The 23,544-nt window shown below is 35.0% G+C and overlaps 1 protein-coding gene and 1 pseudogene across 1 annotated transcript in view; one reads left to right on the forward strand and one right to left on the reverse strand.

The window, feature by feature from the left end:
• Positions 1 to 23,544, forward strand: part of Adgrl3 (adhesion G protein-coupled receptor L3) — a 444,648-nt gene that overhangs the window by 19,245 nt on the left and 401,859 nt on the right. The window lies entirely within an intron of this gene.
• LOC105980332 lies at positions 1,031 to 17,014 on the reverse strand (annotated as a pseudogene).

A 23,544-nucleotide genomic window follows, 5' to 3' on the forward strand; every position in this document is an offset into this window, starting at 1 on the left:
ATTTTCCAATGTCACCAGCTTTTTGTGTTTTGCCAGATATATGACATGCTATGCTGCAATGAAGGGGCTTAAATTATATTTTTTATGAACTAAAACAACAAAAAAGGAAAACCAATGTCTGTGTTAGACAAAAGTAAAAGTGCAAGGCAAATTCCATGGAAACTCATAAATGGAGGCTAAAGCAAATACCAGGGGATATGAAGGAGCTTAGAGAGTCATGGCAATCTGTTGTGAAGAGATGATACTTTTCAAAAGTTGCTCTTCTGCAAAAGTAAATTTTCACTGAGACAGTTACTGAAGGTCACTTGAGACTTTTCTCTACAGAAGGAATAAAGAGGAATAAGTAAATATTACCAGGGCATAACATCTTCCCTAATGTGTAAGAAGTAGAGAGTACACAGCTAGAATGCTTGGAAAGGTATTAAAAATGAAATTGAAGTAAGAAATTCACATTATTCTGAGCTCTTTAAGTTGGAAAGACATGGAGAAATTCAAATAAGAAAATGTCAGTGAACTCAACTCCTCTTTCCTTTAACTGCTCTGTGTTTTTCAAACACAGTATGTTATAGAATGAAGATACTATAAATATATAATACTCAGAAGCAAAAATAAATAGCAGAGGCTGATCTTAATACAATCAATCTTTAACTTAAAATAATATGAATCCTACCTTCAAATGTTAACCTACATTTTTTTATATAGATGGCAAATCAAGCAAGTATAGACACAATATCAAAGCAAAACTCTTTTTATAGGCTTGATAAAACATTTTGCCAAATTTTCCCCTTGAAAACATTTGAATCTTACCAGTGAATACCACAGGTGATTTAATGAGTTTGGATTTGTGGAAATTAGGAATTCATGGCAAAATAACAAAGCATACAGAAATTTAAAAACCAAACAAAAGCAAAAAAAAATCTCCAGAAAGAGGTCTCTCTGAATTATATTAAGGCAAATGGAAGAACCAGGGCAGATTGCCCAGCTAAAGACTAGATAAAAGACTTCTCTAGAAACTAAAGGAATGTTCGGATTTTTTTTTATAGTCCAGCAGTCTTTTATTTTTTAACATCTCTTAGGCCATGAATTCATAGGGAATAGGTTCCAATAGCTCAGGCTCCTTTCCGTTGGTTCTCACAAAATGTGCTTCTCTGGGTGGAGCAGGCTGGCGCTTCAGTAGAACCCAAGTTCCTTTCTCTTTGGCTTCCTTCTTTTTCTGGTCATTTTCCTTCACTCGTTTCAGGAAGCTATCTCGGCTCTTAGAGTGTTTAATGTGCTCAATTCGCACATTAATCCTCTTGGCAAGGATCTTGCCCTTAACTTGCTTGTTCACAACAATGCCAACAGCATGCTGGGTAACATTATAGACTCTTCCAGTTTTGCCATGATAACATTTGTGGGGCATTCCTTTTTGAACAGTACCCATTCCCTTGATGTCTACAATATCACCTTTCTTGTAGATTCTCATGTAAGTGGCCAAAGGAACAACTCCATGTTTCTGGAAGGGTCTGGAGAACATGTACGGAGTACCTCTCCTCTTTCCCTTTGTGTTCGTCACTGGAAGATGGCGGTTCCGGCCAAAAGGCCGGATTTTTTTTTTTTTTTTTAGTTCTTTCTTTACCTTTGCATAGGAAGTTCATTGAGAGTATTTACAAACAACAAGCTATACATACAGTGAGACAAGTACATACACATACACAGGTAAAGAAATCCAACCTTGACAATAACTGAAAAATTACCTTATGCTCAGAGTTCATTTACAGGAGGCTTATGTATTCTTTCAGTGCTTTGTGGAAACTCATATCCAACTCTATGGTAACTTTATTTCCCTCCTCCAGATTCTTCAGTTTCAGTATTTGTAGATAAGAATAGTTCTGTGATGCTTATCAGCAAGGAGAAAACTCCATTTCCTTTTTGAAATTATTTTAACAAAATTCATCCTTTAAAATTAGTCTGATGTTCCATCATTCATTCTATCCGTCCCTTCTCCCAGTGGTACTGGGAACTGAACTCAGGGACCCTACTGGTAGAGCCATGTCCCCATCCCATTTTGCTTTAGTTCCCCCCATCCACCCCATAGGGCTTTATGGTTTTGTCCAGGCTTTTCTCAGATAAAAATTCTCCCATCTACCTCTGACTTAATTGAGTAGTTGAGATTACAGGCATATTCCACTATGCCCAGCAGTTCCTTCATTTGTTCTTGTTCTTATTTATTTATATCTTCTAACATTTATTTATTTTTCAACAACAGTGACGTGAGAGGAACTGCATGCTAAGTATTTCACAAAGTATCAGGACAACCATGATGGAGAATACAATTTAGATCTCTCCAAGAATCTATTGTCTCATGAACCAAGAGTACATTGCATTGTGTACCTAGTAGGCATTTTTTACTCTTTCTTTTGTTTTCTTTTATTTCCATTCTGTTTCTTTTCTCTTCTCTTTTCTTCTTTTCTTTTGCTTTGCTTTCTCTCTTTCTCTCTCTCTCTTTCACACACACACACACACACACACACACTCACACACACACACACACACTGTCCACTGTCCTCTTTAGTGATGATCGTGCTATTTGAACTGTTCCTGGGTTTTTCTGCTCAATGCTAGTCCTCTATCACTTGAGCTACAGGTCCTCTTTTGGCTTGTTTTGGTGGTTAATTGGAGAAAAGACTATCATGGATTTTCCTATGTGGGCTGGCTTTGAATGGTCATCTTCAGATCTCAGCCTCCTGAGTAGGTAGGATTATAGGCATGAGCCAACAATGCCAAGCTAGGACTTCTTTATAAAAGAGTACTTAAGAAGAACGTGTGTGTGTGTGTGTGTGTGTGTAGTGGATGCCAAATATGGGAACAATATCTCAAGAATACACTTTTTTTATGGAATGAAGGAGGTTAAGTACAAGATTTTAGAGACCAGGAAATTCTGGTAGAATTTTTTTTTCCTTCATTAGTTATTCCATTGTTCTTTATCCCCTTTACTTTTTGTTTTTATAGTGATTGTCCTTTTAAGTTGTTCCCAAGTCCTCTCTGTTACAGAACCAACAACGAAATGCCTTATGTTTTTGACTCTTAATTCAGACTTTAAGAAGTTTAATCCCCAGCAGGTGTATTCAACATGTCTTATGTAATTGCTCAAGACACTGGGGGTTCTATGACCTTAGAATGGAAAATGCAGGAGCAGGTGTGTCATACAGCCACATTGTACCAACTAGGTTGGTTGAAGACAGTGCTCCTGAAGTGATAGTAGCATCTAAGCTGCAGACTTACAAATAGCACAAAGATCAATAAAGAAGTATATTGCTATAGACAGAGCAGTTAGCATAACAAAGGCTTAGTCCAGTGTGACTGAAGCATAGAAATTTAAAGGATAATTATTTTCTAAGTTTAGTGTAGAAATGGCCCAAAGAGTTGGTCAAGACCTCTGATCAGGAAGAGCATGGTACAATATTATGAGAAGTTTAACATTTGCCTGATGGCAGCATGGGAAACTTTGAATTGATTTTAGAGGAATCAAGCAAGGGAGAATGAACTACTGTAGAGGTTTAAGATCAGATAGAGACTAATGGGGAGAGGTGAGAGGGAAGCAGAGTGTAAATATGTTTCAAGTGCCTTATATATTATGAAAATAGAGTAATGAAATGCACTATAAATTGTTAAAACTGAAAATTGAGAGGGGGTAGGCTAAGAAAGATTAGTTGAGGGGAAGAACTTATTCAGATTACATCAGATGAAATATTCTAATGAAATATCTGTATAATTAATTTACACTAATAAAAAGAAATATAACAAAGGTATGAACTGGGTGCCAGTGACTCATTTCTATAATCCTAGCTACTCAGAAGGCTGAGATCTATAAGACTGTGTGAGGTTCAAGGCTAGCCTGAGCAGGAAACTCTTTGAGATTCTACAATTATCAGCAAAAATCTGGGCTGGAGGTGCAGCTCCAGCAGTAAAGCACTAGATGAGCCAACAAGAGTATAAGGAAGCCCTGAGTTCAAACCCTAGTATTGGTGCAAGGTGTGTAGGAGAAGGGAGAGTTTGTTACATTGTTTCAGATACAATTGTTGCATTGGTGGCTCTGACTCAATGAGTGAAGGACAGTTGTGAAGATGATGGAGCTAGGGTTACAGTTCAGAAGTAGAGCCTCTGCTTAGCATTCAGTAAGCTGGAGATTTGATCCCTGGTAGATGCCCTTTCCAGCCAGTGATGGTGAGGACCCCTATATGTGAGTAAGTCAGGGGAACAAAAAGTATAAGCAGGAAGAAAACCAAGCTTCAGCTTTAAGAGATTAAACAATGAAGGATCAATTGATTATTTCATTCCTGAGGTAAGTAAATGGGACTGCAGAAATTAGAATGCTGGTAAGGAGTTCTTCTATTGTTAACCAAACACTGATCCATTGAATAAAATAATCCAATATTCTAGCCCCAAGTTTAAAGACCTCTGCACAAATCTAATACAAAATTCTAAAAGAAAACATAACTAAAAATGCTATTACTAGCCAGGTACCAGTGGCTCACATTTCTTATAATCACTGTCACTCAGTAGGCTGAAATCTGAGGATCATGATTGGAACCCTCCCCTCATGAGACTCTTATGCCCAGTTAACCACCAAACAACAACCATAACAAAACAAGGTAGATATGTGGCTGAAGTGGTAGAGTGCCAGCCTTGAGTGAAAAAGCTTAGGTACAGTGCCCAGACTCTGAGTGCAAACCCCAGGACTGGCACAAAAATGCTACTATTGAGCATAAGTTAAGAATAAGTTAAAATTAAAAATTAAAAAGTTGAAAAAATAAAAATCAAAGGAAGGTGGTATTATTTTCATTAATGTCACATCTTTTTTTGCCTAGATATGGTAAAATACTCTGAAACATAAAAAAATCTGCTTGGGTTCACTCAATCTTTCCTTTCTCCCATTAATACTTGGCAGGGATACAATGGAGTCAAGATTAGATCTGACTATTGAGATTTTTGTGTCTTCTCAGTCCTAGACATATTTAGTATTCATTCAGTCCCATGTAAAATGTTTTATGTCAAAATTTGGAAAGAATCAGGAGACTCCTCTGCTCATATTTGCTCTCATTAACAATGTATGATAGCACACACTTCAATAAAAAACAACAAAAGTAATCTCTTTGTGCCTTTGGAGAATGCCTCAGAAATGAACTGTGATTAATCTCTTGTCTAATTAAAACTGATTATTAAAAGAGCCCATCCCTTGATGATAGTGTAAGTGATGCTTTATCTTGAGGAAATTGTTAGTATTCTTGTTGGTTAAGAGTCTCACAACTAAAATCTATACTCCATAAAGGCAGTGCTTTCTAAGTTGCTGGTGTAAGAGCATAATTTCAAATTACATCCAATTTTGCATATCAAGTATTAAAACAAATAATACAGAAGGCTTGGAATGTGGCTTAGTGGTAGAATGTTTGCCTCCCCTGCATGAAGCCCCGAGTTCAATTCTTCAGTGCCACTTAAACAGAAAAAGCCGACAGTGGTGCTGCAGCTCAAGTGGTGGAGCACTAACCTTGAGCACAAAGAGGCCCAGGGACAGCACCCAGGCAATGAGTTCAAGGGCCAGCATGGCTAAATAAATAAATAAATAATACAGGTGAATGAAAGCTCATTTGTTGAGTGACATGTAGTACCATGACTTGAGAATGGACAGTCAGTGTGCGTATATTTGTAAATCTTATTTTACTGACTTGAGAGAACAATATATAGACAGAAGAATAAATGAAAATATTGTGACAGGTATCTGTAGTATGCTTTAAAAATATAAGAAATCCACAATTCTTACATTCAGTGATATAAGGTTAGTACTCAGCACCTTTTCTTACCTCAAATTGCATCCTCATGCCATTCATCCTAACATGGACATCTGGTCTTAGTTGAGGCTGAAGAGCTGCATTTGAGGGTAAAGTGGCATCTAAACTGTAATGGGACAGACAAGTAGTAACTAGCCTAAAACCTGTGGATAGATTTCATCCATTTATTAGATAACTCAAATCCCCTTCTTGTCTTCCTTTTGCAGAAAAGACATTTGCTGGTTAGAATGGCCTATATCATTAGTTCCTTTTATGTTTGTGATATAAGATTAGACTGAGGTGATTTCCTTCATTCTCCAATCTCTAGCCCTATTCTGAAACCAATTACCATTCTTCTGCTTTTGAATTAGAGTGATCTGAATGTCGTGTGTGTGTGTGTGTGCGTGTGTGTGCGTGTGTGTGTGCGTGTGTGTGTGTATGTAAGAGAAAGTGAGCGTATCTGAGAGGTGAATGATTTCTCTTTATTTCCATCTGACTCTTATGCTTTCATTTGATAATACATAATTATTGGAAAATCTGAGACTCTGTTGCTCTTAATATGTCTTTATTTCTGTTATTTATATTGACAATGATTTATCCTTCTGATATGTCCTCATACTCTTACTCTCCATACTCCTAAGATTTTTTTTTCCTTTTAAAGCTTGTTCTATTTTTGTTATTACATTATAGTCTGAAGTGTGTAGGTGAAGTCTAGAAATTGGTCGGGAGAGAAGGAGATGAAAGAAATTGTAACAAGAACAGAGATTAATGTTGCTACAGCAACGAAAACCTTCTGTTTTACAAGCTCAGCCTTTTGGATGTGACTCTTATTTCAGGAGAATAATATAATGTGGCCTTCAAAGTGCTGTGTTAGCTTTCTATTTTATATAAGACTATAATATTATTTTAAAGACAGCCCTGTTCACATTTATTTGTGTCTTTAAGGTGGTTTGCTAGATGATTTCTGGTATAATTGATGTGCAAAATATGTTCTTTCCAAATAAATATTCAGAATTCTTATGAGCACCTTGGGTCAAATTAGAATTTTATGTTTATAGAAGAGTAAAAGGTTTCTCAAAAACTAGATGAACTATTAAGGGTTAACCAAAATACTTTGTAGCCCTAAATATAATTTAAAGAAAAAAATTCAGGATCTTGCTCTTTTTCCAAATAGTGTAAATACTTGAATAATGAATACTATTAAAGTAAACATAGTTTATGTTTGACTTTCATGTGTGTCCAGGAAAATGTGTTAAACTTCAGTTCTATGGACATAATTTACACTTTATCTTCCCTCTCCATCTGAAAAGCATAGGAGTGGCATTTGAAATGTTCAAGAAAATAATATTTTTGATCATTTGCATGACAATAGTTATGAATAATGAAAACCCCACACCACACTTCAGTTAACCTCAAAGATATTTTATATCTATAGTTTGATCGAAAATGTCTTAAATCTGTCATTTGTTTTATTATTGGCATTTTTAATCCCTATTTGCCTATCTATCTATCTATCTATTCTAAAGAAGCAGTTTTTAGAGTAACAATGAGAGGTATTTTGTAGAATTAATCAATTAGTTGGAAATCCTTTCTTTTCTCTAGTGTTTCCCTTAATTCAAGCATTTTTTAAAATATATTTGTAGGAGACTTCCACTGTATTTAAAGAAACATTAACCCAAAGTCAGAATGGAAAGGATGAGCAGATTGAGTGATACGTGCATAGAAAACACTGTTTTCCAAGTTTGTAACAGGAAGGATTGAAAGATAGGTTGTTGTCATCTTGTTGGTGGTTTTTGCATGTTAGGGTGAGACAGAGAACATAGTTTTGCCTGTGGTGGGAATTCTTCAGAAGTACTGAATTAGAGACACTGATTAGAAACTGCCAAGATTCTGAGAGAAAAGAAAGAAAAGAGGAACAATTTGAAAGTAGAGAGGTGAGTGAGGTTGCTGTTGTGTCATAGAAGGTAATGAGTATCTGAACTGGGGAGATAGCAGTGGTAATGGAAAGAAGAGGAATGGTGTGAAAAATGCAGCATTTGAACCTGCGGTACTTGGCTAGTAATTGGATGGAGGAGGAAGGGTTCCAGGAAGCATCAAAGGTGCCTAGGTGATTGGGTGGTTCCAGTCACCAAATTAGGACATCAAGAGAAAGCTTTTCAGCTTTTCAGAAATAAATGATGAGTTGTCCTAGAAATCTTGAGTTATTGGTGCAAATGGGAGGCAGAAGCAGAGCTTGTGTCTCAGAATCAAGAGAAAAATTACTGCTAGTGATAAAAGGTAGAATTTTTTTTGACATAGATGCCATTGGAGTGGATTAGATGACCCAAGCAGAGAAAAAGAGCACACTTACAGAAGGGGGTGAAACATGGAAAGCAATCAAATCATGGTTGATACAACTGATTAATTAAAGTGACAGCCCCAACTTTTATTATGCTGTTCCCCTCTAGCAACTTTTGCTAATGTTGATTTAGAGAAAGTTCATCCATACAGAATAGGATGATGAAAATCTGAGCTAAATGGATGGGAAAGTGAGAGTTGTTTTCATTTTCATTGATAAATCACTGACCTTATTCAAATGATCTGTTTGTAGGAAGAACAAATAATAGACAATTAGTTTTGTGAGTATGTGATAGAAGTGAGGGAACTTGACTACATATAACGTTGTTCTTCCATTTTGGAATTTTGATAATCTATGCCCTTTTGGTTTTCATCATTGTATATTGGTTAATTCTAAACCATGAGGCTAAATATAGAGTGTGTGTATGTACATTTGTAGACATGTATGGTTTAATATATATATATATATATATGATTTAATAAAATTTTACATTTTATGTAAAAAATATTTAATAAAATATTATACAACCAGATGAATCTAAAATATTTTATGTAGTCTATAAAAATGTGGGAAACCTTTCTAAGAAGATTATCTGAAATTCTTTAAGAATTATATGACAGTAAAAATACTTGTCATTAATAATCAGTCCCTCAAAACTAGGGGTATAAATGAGAGTTATGGTATAGCTGTCAGGTGTTTCTGGGTTCAATCTCCAGTACTACATGAATACCAAAATACCAAGCAAAGGCTAGCCTAGGACCATTAAAAAATATTTGGACATTATTTATAACATGTTTTCTTAGATGCAAAAATCGTTAGAGCTACTGTTATTTCTATATTAAAAGACATTTACTACTTCTCTTTTCTCTGTAGATCTCAGAAATTCACACAGATTGATTCCAGTTTATTTTTAGCTGTTGTACTTCCCTCTTCCCATGAGCCATTTTCATTCTGAGACAAGTTCATACTATGTAGCTGAACCAGTCTGAAACTCACAATCATTCTCCCTCAGCCTCTGAGTGTTGGGAGTACAGGTATGCGCCACACCCTTCACTTTAAAGTGGTGGTCTTATCAATGTAGCACTTTTGTGCGCATAGTTTCACACATGAAAGGGAAAAGTGGCATTTTCTTCATCGAATATTTACAAATTTGGTTTTATTTTATTAAAATATGCTCTTTTCTAATGTATATTAAATAGCTTATGTATAATGTATTTACTTTATTTCTTGCATGTATTTTAAGCTGTCTGCGATCTTTAAATAAAAAAAGGCATTGAGTGTGCTGAATCCAGACAAATGATATTTATGTACACATCCAAACTTAAAGAGAAAATGTATTTCTTTAGGTTTCAAACACTGTGTAATAAGGGGGGAAAAACCTGTTGAAAATTCTAAAAAATAATAAAAGTAAAAAGCAAAAAAATCTCTGACAATATATTATCGTCAAATAGCTACTGGTGTGAAATCTTTGGCTTTACACATCCTAAATTTCTATGCATGTACATGTAAGTACATATCCATAGGATTACATATAATTAGTACATGAATATAGTTTCAACAAGGTATAGTTAGGCAACCTTTGGATAGGACTCTACACATGAATTCCATTTAAATTTATATTTTAGTTCAGAGAAGCATCCATGGATTTGTTTTTTGGAATCCTGGTGTTTTTGAATTGAATAATAACAATGATAATTCTAGTATGATTGTATTAAGTGAGTTATTTCACATCAACTACTTAGACAATCCCACAACATGCAATAAGCAATAAGCCATCTGATTTATCTATTCTTTGGTTTATCTTATATTCTGTTCATATTCTCTGGTATCTTTTCCTGTGGGAAGCTTTCCTTGCTCGCTAGTATTTGGGACACAAAAACACCATCATTCTTTGTTTATTCATCCCTTTTCCTTCTTGGGCTCTAAGAACAAGAACTGTTAACTTTCATCTTTGTATATGTAAACTACCTAGAACCAAGCATGCTGTCTAGAAGACATTCCATCACTCAAAAGGCCATTGAACAGAGGTAGTTTCTGAGATACCATGGTATTATGTGGACATTTCTATCAATATGATCTTTGGCTGCACTATTGTGTAAGCTTTAACTTTTCAGTTACAGAACAGAAAGGCCCACATCCAAAGATACCATGACTTTGAAATGATGTGAATTTCAGAATGATTTATTTTTTTGATGGAAATCCAGGACAAAGCATTGGGGTTGATTTAACCATTAATGAAGGATTTTATGCAGCTCAAGGACCAGGCTGGTTTAATTCTATTCTTTGAAATCTTGTAATATCCTGATTTACTTGTTCTTTATCAACTCTTTCTTCTTGTATAGTTATAAATACCGTAAAGCAGAGATGCTCTGCAGATGGGAAGTGCCTGGAGGTAACAGGCTAACTGATGGAGAGAGGCAGCAGTTATCCCCTGGCCATTTCTATACCTCACTGATTAACCTGTGCACCTGCTAAAGCTTACATTTGTGATTTTCAAGCAGAAAACACATGGTAAGAAAGGGAACATAAGGTATAGAACTGAAATGGCAGCTTTAAGTCTGGTGCATAACTGTCAAAATGTACATTGTGAATATTTAAGGTTATAGTCCATCCATCCCTTTCTCAGTAACATCCTGTTAGTTTCATCCTTCTTACTAGTGTTCAGAAGATTGGTGTTTCATTTAGTATGGGCAGCGTCCACAGATCACTCACTTCCTCTCTGTTTTTGTTGTTAGATTTTGTCTGTGTGGCCCTGGAGATCAAACCAGGGATTTATGCATGGTAGGCAGGTGTGCTACCACTGAGTTACATTTGCAGCCACCCCTTACTGCTCTCAATACAGCTTATGGATTGTGCCTATGACTCCCACGCTAATTGCCTGTAGCGTGTATAATTTAGCATACAGGTTTTATTTATTACTTTTGTTTCTTGTCTTCTGGGGCAGGTTGAAGATCCTCAATGGAAACAGTAAACACACTTTGCAGGTGTTACATTTAGACTAACCTTATGTCCTAGTTTTTCCAGAGAGGCCCACGGACATTGCTATCATGTAGTCATCCTTAAGAGTGCTCTCTTTAGCCCTCAAATATGTCCTAAAGGAGCAATCATCTTTATAGTAGTCTTGTTTATAATACATTGCCTCTCCTACTCACAAAACTCCATCAATTCAGGCAAATTATATAAAGTGGTATTTATTACAATAACAAATTGACTAGACTATTTGTGACATACTTGCCCAATCTCAAATTATAGTTTTAAATATTTTTTACTTTAGATTTATTTGTAAGACTACTACCTTAAAGAGAAGTAACGTATTAAATTAGACCCAAAGGCAGGTTTTAAATGTGTGTGCAATGACTGCATTGAAATGTGAGAAAGCAAAAGTTTATCTTTGTAACAAACTATATGAGACAATGTGATCACTTACCTTAAAGTTGAAAAGTTGAAAGTACCCATTATTATTATTATTATTACTGTTGTTGTTATTTTTGGTCAGTTGTGAGGCTTGAACTCTGGGCCTGGGCACTGTCCCTCAGCTCTTCAGCTCAAGGTAAGCATTCTACCACTTCAGCCACAGCCCATTTCTGGTTTTCTGGTGACTTTCCTGCCCAGGCTGGCTGTGAAGGGGGATCCTCAGATCTCAGCATCCTGAGTAGCTAGGATTACAGGCATGAGCCACCATCATCCGGCTTATTACTTTTTTTAAATGGAGTGTATTAAATAAAAGGATTTGAAATCATCAAGTTTAGATTTTTATAAATATTTCATGGCTCTCAATGTGCCCTATAGTATTCCATACACCAAATTAAAGGGTTGGCAAAGAATTCCTCAAAAACATTTGAGGAAATAAATGTTTTTAATTTTCAGACAGACATAATCCCAGGTATTCCTGAGCCAATTTTGTAGAGATTTTTTAAAATAATGAGAATTAAATTAAATCTATTTTAGCCACTGATGTAGATACTACTTGCAAAGAGGGAAAAAAATCATAAATTCATGAATTTTCCCCAAAGAGTTGCTGGAGATGGAGACAAGTAGTGAAGAAAGCCTGGATAACATCTTTGACTGTGGTTATGGATCATTTGTTCCCTGGGAGGGTCCTCTCAAAAATAAATCTTTCCATGGGGAAAAAGATGTGGCCTAATGACATAGAATGAGTGCTAGCCTACAGGAGGCCCTGGGGTTCATGCCTAGCACCACACCCATACACACACATACAAAAACAACCTTACAATATTTTAATTGAGTTTACATTTCCTTCAGAAAACAAAGAAAAGAAATGAGAAGAAGAGAAATCGTTCTTGTCTGTGGTTATTCGATGCATATTGATTCTTTCAGGTTTTATATCTGAAAAATTCCATAGCTCAGCTTGAAATCTTGGGGAGATAGATTTTGCCTTTTGGCATTTTGTGCTTTTGTTGTTAAACCAGTTTTAAGAAGACAGCACATTGATTCAGCACTCGAGATTCCTTACATTTCTGCTTAGGTGAGTTCTGAAAATATGATAGTATCAGCTTCCTATAGTGTCCTAATAATTTTCAAATTATTGAGAGATATAATAGGTTAAGAGTAAATAAATTGGACTTGGGGAAACTTTCTCATTCATGTAAGTCTATACAGAAGAAATAGTAATGGAAATTTATCTATACATTATTGGCAGTTTTTTATAAAATGGACAACTGTTTACATTTAAATGACATATAACTGTCTAATTTATTTCTTAAGATAAGGATCTGTGCTTTAATTATCATATATTTGGTAGAGTTCTTAACATTATCCACCATTCATGTTCTTAAATCCAGAAATTCATCTTTATTAATTATAATGTACATATCAAAAGTTTGTGTTCTAGAGACCACTACCCTGATAAGCATAACAATTCTGACAAAATATTGGCATAGTTATATTGGCACATTACCAAAGAGCCTATTTGACAAAAGAAAAGGATAGTGTGCATGTTTGATTGCATTTTTTTATAGATCTGAATCTCAGTAAAATAGTGAGATGCTTTTCTCCCAACTGCACCCTATAGACAACATGTTTTTCTTGTAGTGTAACTTGCATTAGAGTCTTAACTGGCTGTAGTCTGATTCTGGTTGTTTGTTTCTAGGCTTTATGGAAGCAGCTCACTGCTCCCTGTGGGCTGTAGTGGGAGAAGGTGGGGGAGGAAGGATGTCTTGCATCATTCCCTGGAAGTCTCAAGGGCTCATTCAGGAACCTCAGAGGCTTGCTGTGGTGAGCACCATGAACCACCCTCCAGTTGGGATGACATAATTAAAGGATGTTATTTCCTTTATTCAGACAGAATTTATTACAGAGTTATACACTGAAGAACTAAATCCTCATCTGTAGGTAAATGAGAGAAGCCTGAAGATAGAACCCTTCCACGGAGAGAAATGACAAATAGGAAAAAAAATAAGCATACACATGTATATAGATATAGATATACACACATACATACATAATACATACACATACACAACAAGAAGAGTTATACTGATTTATTCTATAACTGAAGAGAGAAGGAAAGCATATCAGAATAGAATTTCCATGTGTGACAGGATCTCTACTTTTCTAATGGGGTGCATTGCATTTCCCCATATCTATATTATTTAGCTCTTTGTTATTCTTGAGAAAATCAGGATGCCCTTTGTATCACCAAATAGGCTTTTGTTAGCCTGTGGAAATATTATATCCACATTCTGTAAGTTAATTGAGTATGGAATAGATTGTCTTATGTTTCAAATGAAGCTGATGTTCTATACCACAAACATATGGCATAGAAAATCTTTCTCTCCTGAGTAAAGGACTATTTGATTTCACTCAGTTTGGTGATTAGTAGAATGTAGGTAACAAGCTAAAACAAAATATTTGTTAGAGGTGCTGATCACTTCTCTTATGAATGATCTTGGAATCAGACGGCATGCCTCTGTTTATTCAAAAGTCACTAGGTCACTTGTGCGTACAAAGGTCATTAGCTCACACATACATGTATGAGTGGGGAGGGAAACAGAGATAGAGAAAGAGGGAGGGACAGAGATAGAAAGACAGATACAAAGATAGAGAGTGAGCAAGAAGAGAGACAGAGACAGAGAGAGAGAGAGACAGAGACAGAGAGAGAGAGAGAGCACCAGAAAAAAAAACGGAACATTCAGCTGTGCATGATTGCATCCAGGAAATGTTTTGCATTTACAGCTAGAGCAGCCATTTTCTTTATCTTCAAAAGTGAAAATAAAAGCTTGTGTGACTTGGTGTGGTGGGAAAAAAAAAGTCGGGAAGATCATTAATAACTTGAGACTCAGCTTTTCAAGTTACAATTAGCTGCTCAACAGCTGTGACCTTCAAGCACTACTCATTATTGTCGATCCTGATTGTTCCCTCCCACTGTAGAGCTCTTTTCAGAAATAGTTTCCCTGGCATCACTGACCCCCGGGGTCATAGCGAGAAATGAGTCTTCAAACACTCATTTGTTAAGTCTTGTTTCTGCAGAATGTGTGTGTATGTGTGCACAAGTGTGTGTGTGTGTGTGTGTGTGTGCGTAGTGTGTGTGTAAACAATTTAGCTGATGGTTAATGCCTCTTTGTAAATCCAGCTGTTTGGTCAGAACCCAATTAGGATGGTTTCTTTTAGATGAAGGGGCACTCCGGGGAGCTGCAGAGAGATTTAGTGGCCTCCAATACCAAGTAAAACTGTTGGTAATACAGGCTACGTTTTATTTCCATGTTTTGTTTTGTTTTTTAAAAGGTCTCAATACGCATGCTTGCCAAACCTTGTCACGCACCATGTAGCATCTCAAGGGATCAGCAGGGATTTAAAACCTGCTGTGTGTTTGGCATACACTGCAACCCAAAGAGAAAGTGGGGATTAGCGGAACTGTAGTGAAGTATGAAATGAAGGCTCCATTGGAAAAGGAGGACTGGATTATTTTCAACTTCTTTGCCTTCGTTCCTCTAGATAGAAAGAACAGAGTGTTAAAAAAAAAGGGGATTTGCTTTCAAAGGACGAGGTGGAAAGCGTAAGCTCTCCATTCTGCATGCAAACTTAATTAGAGCAAAAGCTCCCCATCCTAAAACAAAAGAATAAGCATGTGAGCAAGAAATCTGATAGAATGTATTTGTTGTGGGTAAAGAATTTTCTGGTCAATTAAGACATAGAATTAAATTGTATATTCTAGGAGGGTCTCATTAATAAAAAAAAATGTCTGTGTGATGTAGAATTTGAACATGCACCTATGGGCAGTTTCAATTTAAGATCTCAAATATATATATATAATTTTGTTGTGACTTGGCAAATAGAATCTCTCAAGTGATAGCTTTCTGTTCTCACACCCTTCCAAGCCACAGGTCGTGTGACAGTGCTATAGCCCTCTCTGACTCTCCATTATCATTTGTGGACTTGGATGGATAAGGCTGAATTTGATTCCTAAAATTCCACAGTAGCTAACCTCTCTTGGGGAGTGTTCTATTTCACTTCCATTTCATTTTTACTGTCCTTACCAGTTTCTCTATCTCTAACCTCAGTGACTACAAAATGAGACTATTGAATGAGACTTGATTTATCCTTTAGAGGTCCTTTCTTTTGTTCTCTGACCCTAAACACTCTTGTATGTATTGATAATTGATTTTGTATACCTTTTGTCAAAAGATTAAGTTACGTATTTTTCCTGGGTTTTGAAACTATCAGTATTTAAGAATTTGCTGTTATTATTTCAAAATACAGGTTTGCATTTAAATATCTCAATAGATAACCCAGAATAACTCATTGCCTAGGAAACAGATACTATCATTCATACTATTAGCAGAATGAAAATAACTTCCTATGGTGTGGCTATTATTATTATCCCTTATTCAAATAAAGAAATTGAACCATAAAGAAATTGAGTTACTTGTGGAAAGCAATAACAGATAAGATAGAAACCCAGAAAACCCTCAAAGTCTCAAATCCTTGTGTCTGAAATCTTTTTGAATTTTTGTACTTTTAAAGTACAAACACTGAATTAAGTACAATAAATTTTCTTCAAGGGATAAAAAATTGCTGTACATGTTAGACAATAGAATTATTACCCAAATTCTCCAAACTTGATTATACGTAGAACAATTTTAAGTGAAATATTTGAGGATATAGTACAGTTTGTAGTTGAAATCACTGGGCTTCCACATGATCCCAAATTGAATGATCTATTTGACAACCTGAAGAGATGTATTTAAGTTAGTGCACATTGAGAACTTACTGAATGGATTGGGAGCAGAAGGAATTATCCTTGGGTATAGAAAAGAAAGTGTGCCTTAATTTCACAAGAACCTGGGAAATTGCCCCAATGAAAAATAAACTATTAAAACTACTTTGTTTTCAATATTATGATCCAGCTGGAGACCTGGGAAGGTAATGATGCAGAAGGTTGGTGAACAGAAACTGCAAGGACACTGTTAGCAGAGGCAGACTAAGAGGGGTATTCCAAAGTTCATGGAAACTGCTAGCACTTGGGAGAGTTATAGGAAATGAAAGATCCACAGCAAGATGGGTAGAGGAAGTTCATGGCCCCAGCCACAAGAAAAGCACTGAAGCAGCTTGATTGCTCAATCTTGGCTGTCTTTATTTGTTTCACCCCTAGTGAGAGTTCATCCTGAGAGAATGTGGCCAGCAGGTGAGAATAACTGTAAACAGCTGGCTGTTAAGGAGGGCAGGGATATAGCAGATGCTATTTTCCAGTATAGTGTTTTTTTTTCTTTTCTTTTCCGTTTTTTCCCTAACAGCTGGGCAAGTCACATATAGTTGACTCTTGTAGCCAGATATTGTAATGGTTTATTTATTTTTTTACTAGGATCTCAAGCTTGCATGGGTGTTCTTTTTATGTCCTTGAAAACTGATGTCTACAGAAATATGAACAGAGAAAAGACCAGAAATAATGTGCTGAAAGTCTTCAAGAAAAATGATTTGTTCTCAGGTCCTAGCTGAACTCCATACCTCCTCCCAAAACAGCTAGAAGGAATCTACTCAGCCTGATTACCACGAGAACAGTTTCTCTCTACATTTCCAGAGTGGAATGTTCTGCCAAAAGAACTACTTCATTATTCAAAGTAACCACAAGGATCTAACATGGCCCTCCTTTTCCACCTTATCAAAACAAATAATCACTAAAGAAAGACAACATTGAGCCTTAGATCGGAAGAGAAGTATGTACTGCAAGTATATACTTTAGAAGCTGGTTGACTTTTTGAAGCCACTTTTATCCTATATGTGACTTTGATTGTATTTAGTGGTGCTATAATATAGACTTGTGGCAAATTTATCTACGCATTTGCAAACTCTAAATACTATTCTTGTGTCGGATATATTTTTATCCAATATAGACTTTTATGCAAATAGCAATAAGAGTCAAAGTATGAATGCTACTTAAATCTGGACAGTCTGGTAAAATGATTAGGCTAAAAGGAATATTTGACATCATAGCCAGCAGAAATTGTAGCCTGGAAGTTGTAAGTAACTTCCTTATAATAAATGGAATGAACTTCAGTTTGTTCATCCAGTCCCATTTTTTCCTTCAAATTTTGTTTCTTTATTATCCATATGCAGATTTTTAAGGGAAATAAGTACATTTGGGTTTTAGTGCTCAAATAAAAATAATTATGAAGAATCTTCCTGTATCTAAGTATCTACAAAATTTTTTAAATCATTTCTACAATTAAAATTGTGGTTAAATACAGAAAAATAAAAAGGCAAAACAATAACATGTAAAACTAGTAAAGATTACCACTATAAACTCGTTCATATTTCTGTCTTTTTATCAATTAGTATATTTTAATGGACTTTATGATGGAACTGTATGAGTATTTTTATGTGCCTTCTTTTAATCAACTAACATACTGAAAACATCAGACTTGGAAAGGGTTTGCGCCAGTTGGAATACTTTATTCTAATGTGCTTTTTATTTTGTGGCACTTCATTTGAAACAGGAAATTTTTCTTATTACAAAAATCTGTATACTGGAAGAGACATTGTGCTTTCTCATGGTACCCTCATCGCGTATTCCCTCCTTAATCTATATTATTATATTAATATTGCTATTATTAAGGTCATTGAGCATTTCCATTTTGCCAAACAATGATTGCTTGCTCTATCCATACCTTAATACAATGTCAGCATTGTCTGACTGATAACTACATAGTTTTATCATTCTGTTTCCCCCATTTCTACTAGTTTTATTCTGTTGCACAGAAACTAGTTGATTGTATTTCTCAAAGAGTAGCACATTATTCTCACATTGTGCAATCTCATTTTATCATTTTTACTTTTATCTTCCTGGTGGTGAGCAAAATAATGATTCCCATATTGGGCTCTCTAGTATTTGAGTGTATGTTGTTTTACATGCCAAAAAGGACATTGTAAATGTGATTAACACTGAAGTAGGAGGATTACCTTGGATTATCTGAATATGCCCAATATAATCACAGGGATCCTTTAAAACGGAAACAGGATGGGGGGGGAGGATAAAAGGTCAAGAGAAGCAAGGTTTGCTATCTTTGTATATGAAAGAGGGGACCTCTAGAAGTTAAAATGGCACAGGCAGTAACACAGACCAGTTGACCAGTGCACTATAACTCAGTGAGAGCATAGAAGAATTATCACAGGGGAAAAAGTAGGAGAGAATGAGGGAAGGTGTGACAGTTTAAAAGGAAACTTATTCATTACCTGACTTATATAAATATAATCTTTCTGTATATTCTGACCTATATAAGTTTATACTAAAGCACATCAATTTACTTTGTGTCAGTTTATCTCAGCAACAAACAAACAAAAACAAAGAAAAACTTGTCTCCTCTGCTTCCTTTTTAACGCTTGTTTTCTTCCCCTGAGTCTAGTGTATTTTTTGTATGTTCTTCTAGTCATACATTCTGAAATTTACCTACATTTTTCAGATAATAGATCTTTTTTAAAAATTTTACTGTGTATGAATACCTCGGTGATATTATGCTACTGTTCTCATTTATTCGCATTTCACTCAAGGACTGTCATGAACTCTGTTCATATTGCTGAAAATTGCTCAGCAATTTTAAATGCCTATACTATTCTGGGGAGAATTCTATTGCTTAGTATATTCTATCACCCCACCCCATGTTTTATCAGATCAGTCTAGTTTTTAGTGATCCTGTCTGTTCAGTTCCATCCTGTGAGCATTTTTACTTTTTTTAAAAAAACGTTGTGGGGCTTGAACTCAGGGCCTGGGCTCTGTTCCTGAGCCTTTGTGCTCTAGGCAGGTGCTCTACCACTTGAGCCACAGCACTACCTCTGGTTTTTTGAGTGTTTAATTGAAGATAAGAGTCTCTTGGAGAATTTCTGCCCAGGATAGCCTTGAATCATAATCCTCAGATCTCAGTCTCCTGAGAAGTTAGGATTACAGGCCTGAGCCATTGGCACCAGGACATTTTTACATTTTACCTCTCCACTTTGGATGCTTTCAACTCTTCATGTCAAAAACAATGTGTCCAACATTGTTTGACATATCTTTTTTTTCTTTTTTGTGTGTCAGTTTTAGTATGTTCTTCGAAATATATTTAGAAGTTGATTATGTGCAGAGGTAACTGTACTAGGTATTGAAAGATTACTCTTAGGAATGGCTACATCAGTTTTCACTTGCACCAGCAGTACACAAGACCTGCTTTTTATCGTAACTTCAGAAAAGATTGATGCTCTTCCCCACTTCTTATTTTTTTTGACTTTTCTAAGCTTGAGAGATGTAAAATTGAATCTCATTGTTTCCTCTAGGATTTCTAGTCAGAGTATGCTTTTTTTCCCCACAATTAATTGGCCATATAAATACTCATAGAATGTTCCTTTATGAAACAACTCTTATAATGTTTACTTAAGCATCCCTCCTCTTGATCTCTTTAGCTTATAAGATCTCTTGGAAACAAGGATTTACCATTTTCACTAGGTAAAGAATTTTTTTTCTCTCTGTCTCCCTTTAGGTACATTGGGTAAAATTGTGTCATGGAGAGAGTCAGAATATTCTGTGTTCTCTGCTATTACTTGTGGCTTGATTGTATTTCATCAGACATTAATTCAGTGTCATAAACATTTTACCTTTAATATTTATAATCACGTTTAGAATTCAGTAAGTCAACCACATTTTTACAGATTCTGAGTTGAAAATAAATAACATTTTTTATGAAATGTATTATTTTTCTATATGTGTTGCTCAGCAATGTGAGCTTTCTCCAGTGATTTGTGATATTACTTCTTTATAGCAAATTCTAATGTTTTTGTATTCTTTCTCTGGATTTCTAGACTATATATCTGAAGACAAACCGCTATGAGTTAATAGCTATAGGAGAAAAGTTCCTACTTTTACTCTCCTTTCTAAAACTAGGCTTAAAAGTTTTAAATTACATTTTATGCTTCTTCTTAAATTTACTATTGGATTTTGATTGTATATTGTTTAGATTTTGGTTGAATTTTAGCAGCTTGAAAACATCCATAATCTGTAAATCATCCATGGGGCTCCTGCTATCTTCAATTTTTCCCTCCTTCAACATTTCCCTTGAGAGTTTTTGGAGTCTAGAAATGTTAACCTGAATATTTTGAGTCCTAGTTAAGAGTTAAAGCCATAAGTGATAGTTAACAATTATTTATAAATTATTGAACTATGCCCATGTCTCAGACTTGGCCACTCATGTTAATACTGATCTGATTGGCAGGAAGAAATGAAGTGGTACGGGAAGTCATGAGTTAGTTCAAGTTGAAGCCCACTGTCTCTCCCTTTCTTCTTCCTTCTTTTTATCCCTTCCTTTCCTTCTTCACTCCCCTCCTTCCTTTTCTTCTGGCTTCTTGTTTTTTGAGGTGTCAGAAAATGTCCTAATTACCTATATAGTAATTAGAAAGTGTCTCTATTTCCCTGAGTCTGATATATGATATTTTGATCTGAGCTAAGGGTTGTGCTACCCACACTCTAGTCTGTCATAAACCCTGCCAATCTTCCTCCAGTGCAAAAGCTTCTGTAAATAATGCATCCTTTACTCAGCTGTCATTAGATCTCACTTGCACTGTTTACAGTAGCTTCTGGCTGGTCTCACTGCTTCTGTTCTTACCTTCTTGATATATGTTTCTCAGAGCACTGAAATGGAACATTTTAAAACAAAACTTGAGTCATCTCTCTCTCTCTGGATATCAGCCCTTCCAATGTTTTGTCTTTATTCTTTGAATGAAATTATAAACTCCCAACACTGACTTTTATGTCCCTGTTTACATCTGAAGCTTTATTTGCCTCTATTCTTCTCTAGCTATTTGACCATTTTTTCTATTGCCTATGCTTTTAGTGTAGTTGTGCACAGCATCTTGTGAATGTGTAGTGGAAATACACTCCTGTGTATCTCTTCTCAACTTCTTGTTCAATGAAGGCATTTGGATAGCTTGCAATGAACCCTAAAGCGAGTACTTCCAAGGTAGAAGTTTTCAAACATTATAAAATGAGATTAGGTTTAGTATTTTGTTGATCATCTCAACATAAAATGTTGGATAGAACTCTACTAATGGAGATTAAATTTTAAGATGTGTTGTATCTGTAACTATTAAATTGTGAATGGCACCAACACTAGTTTTTGAAAATTATTATTCAATACAGTAACAAAGTTAATAATTCATACTACCAATGAATGAGTGAAATTTCCTCATGTGATGTTGTTTTGTTTTCATGTTCATCTTACCCTTTAGGAAAATATTAGTCAATATTTTATTTCCGAGCTATGTTCTTTATCAGTTATAACCATGGTTAGGCTACATGTACGAGATTTCAGCAAAAGCCAATGAAAGTAGTCTGCATCTGTTTTCTTTATAGAACTCATAATGGAGTGTTTTGCATTTCATTACTTTCCAGTAGTATGCTATGTATATATTGTCTATCAGTACATTTCTTGCAAACTTACCGAACATATGTTTCTGGATCAACAGTTCAATCTTCATTGGCATGACACTGCTCTCCCTTAACCCCTTAGGCTTTAGACATACTGCTTCTCCTTTTGTGTCTAACAAATTGTGCATTGGAGACTAGTACATTAGCTACTCTGTCTGCCTAGATTCTTCTACTTTTGCGCATATAGTTCTATAGGTCCTCTGCAATCCTCATGTTAACTGTCATTTTTGAAAAGACACTTTCTCAGAGAAATTCATTTACCAGTCATTCTTCTATATCATTTGATCCCAATTCCCAATTGAAAACTGAGATGTCATTTTTCATAGTATTTTTAAAAGTCTTTAATATGCACATCCTAAATTCTACCCTTAGATACTTATGAAACCTGAAACTCTATGTTGTCTGAAGCTCTATGTTTTTACTACAGTATTTACAGGATACTGAGTGATATTTAGACTTTATTAATCAAAGTTAAATAATTTAGTAAAGATAAAATAACTTTCCTAATTGAAACTAAGTAGTTTCTGAATCTGAAGATTGATAAATAATGTGACTATTTAAGTCACTGATGATTTTTTACAAACAGGAATATATTGGTACAAATCTAAATCATGCAATACATTTTTATATTTACAAATATTAATAGCTTTTCACTTCCTTTATTTAATCTTAAAGTTACACAAATAACAATTGTATATAATTATATATATATATATATCACTTGGGTTTTAAATTACTTCTAAATATATCATTCTAATTGTCAAAATCAAAATAATTTTGAGAGTAATAATAGAGTACAATTTGAGGCATATAAGGCTGATACAGAAAGAAATAAAATATTTACTTTAAATGGATTTACTATAAACTATGCTATTTGCATGAAGGTTTGTTTTATTTTGATTTCCAGGCCATTTTTAGCATATTTGTTGTGAAGTAAATATTTTGTAGCTATATCAAATATGTTTCCTTTCTTATACATACAGAGTATTCATTTTTGCAAAAATGTGTTTTACCTGAATAATCTTATTTGGTAATTAAGTTGAGGCTGAGATGACAATTAGATTTATTGCATAAGACTATTTTTATTTTTATTATTAATGTACGTGTGTATACATGGGTTTTAGAGTAAATAAGCTCCATAGAAGATGTTTATAAATAAAACCATTTGTAATGAAAGAGCCAGAGTTGGAACTTAAAATAATTTGCAGTCTGTTGGAATGAGAATTTCAAGTTTATCGCTTAGAAAGTGTTGTACTTCATTTTTATAGTAATTCAGATATTCATGCAAGCATGTGTATTTTTCCCTTGGGCATAAAAATAAAATGGGTATTCAGATTACTTGAATGTCCCACAATATCTGGTGATTCAGTTTTTGGATAATAGAGAAACTTTTAAGATATTTTGGCTTAAGAAGAGATGACAGTGATATGAATAGGAAGGATTAGCAAAGAATAGAATATAAAATGATCCCAGAATTATTCTTCCTATAAGGC

This window comes from Dipodomys ordii, unplaced genomic scaffold (assembly GCF_000151885.1).
Source record: "Dipodomys ordii isolate 6190 unplaced genomic scaffold, Dord_2.0 Scaffold8, whole genome shotgun sequence".
Taxonomy (NCBI): domain Eukaryota; kingdom Metazoa; phylum Chordata; class Mammalia; order Rodentia; family Heteromyidae; genus Dipodomys; species Dipodomys ordii.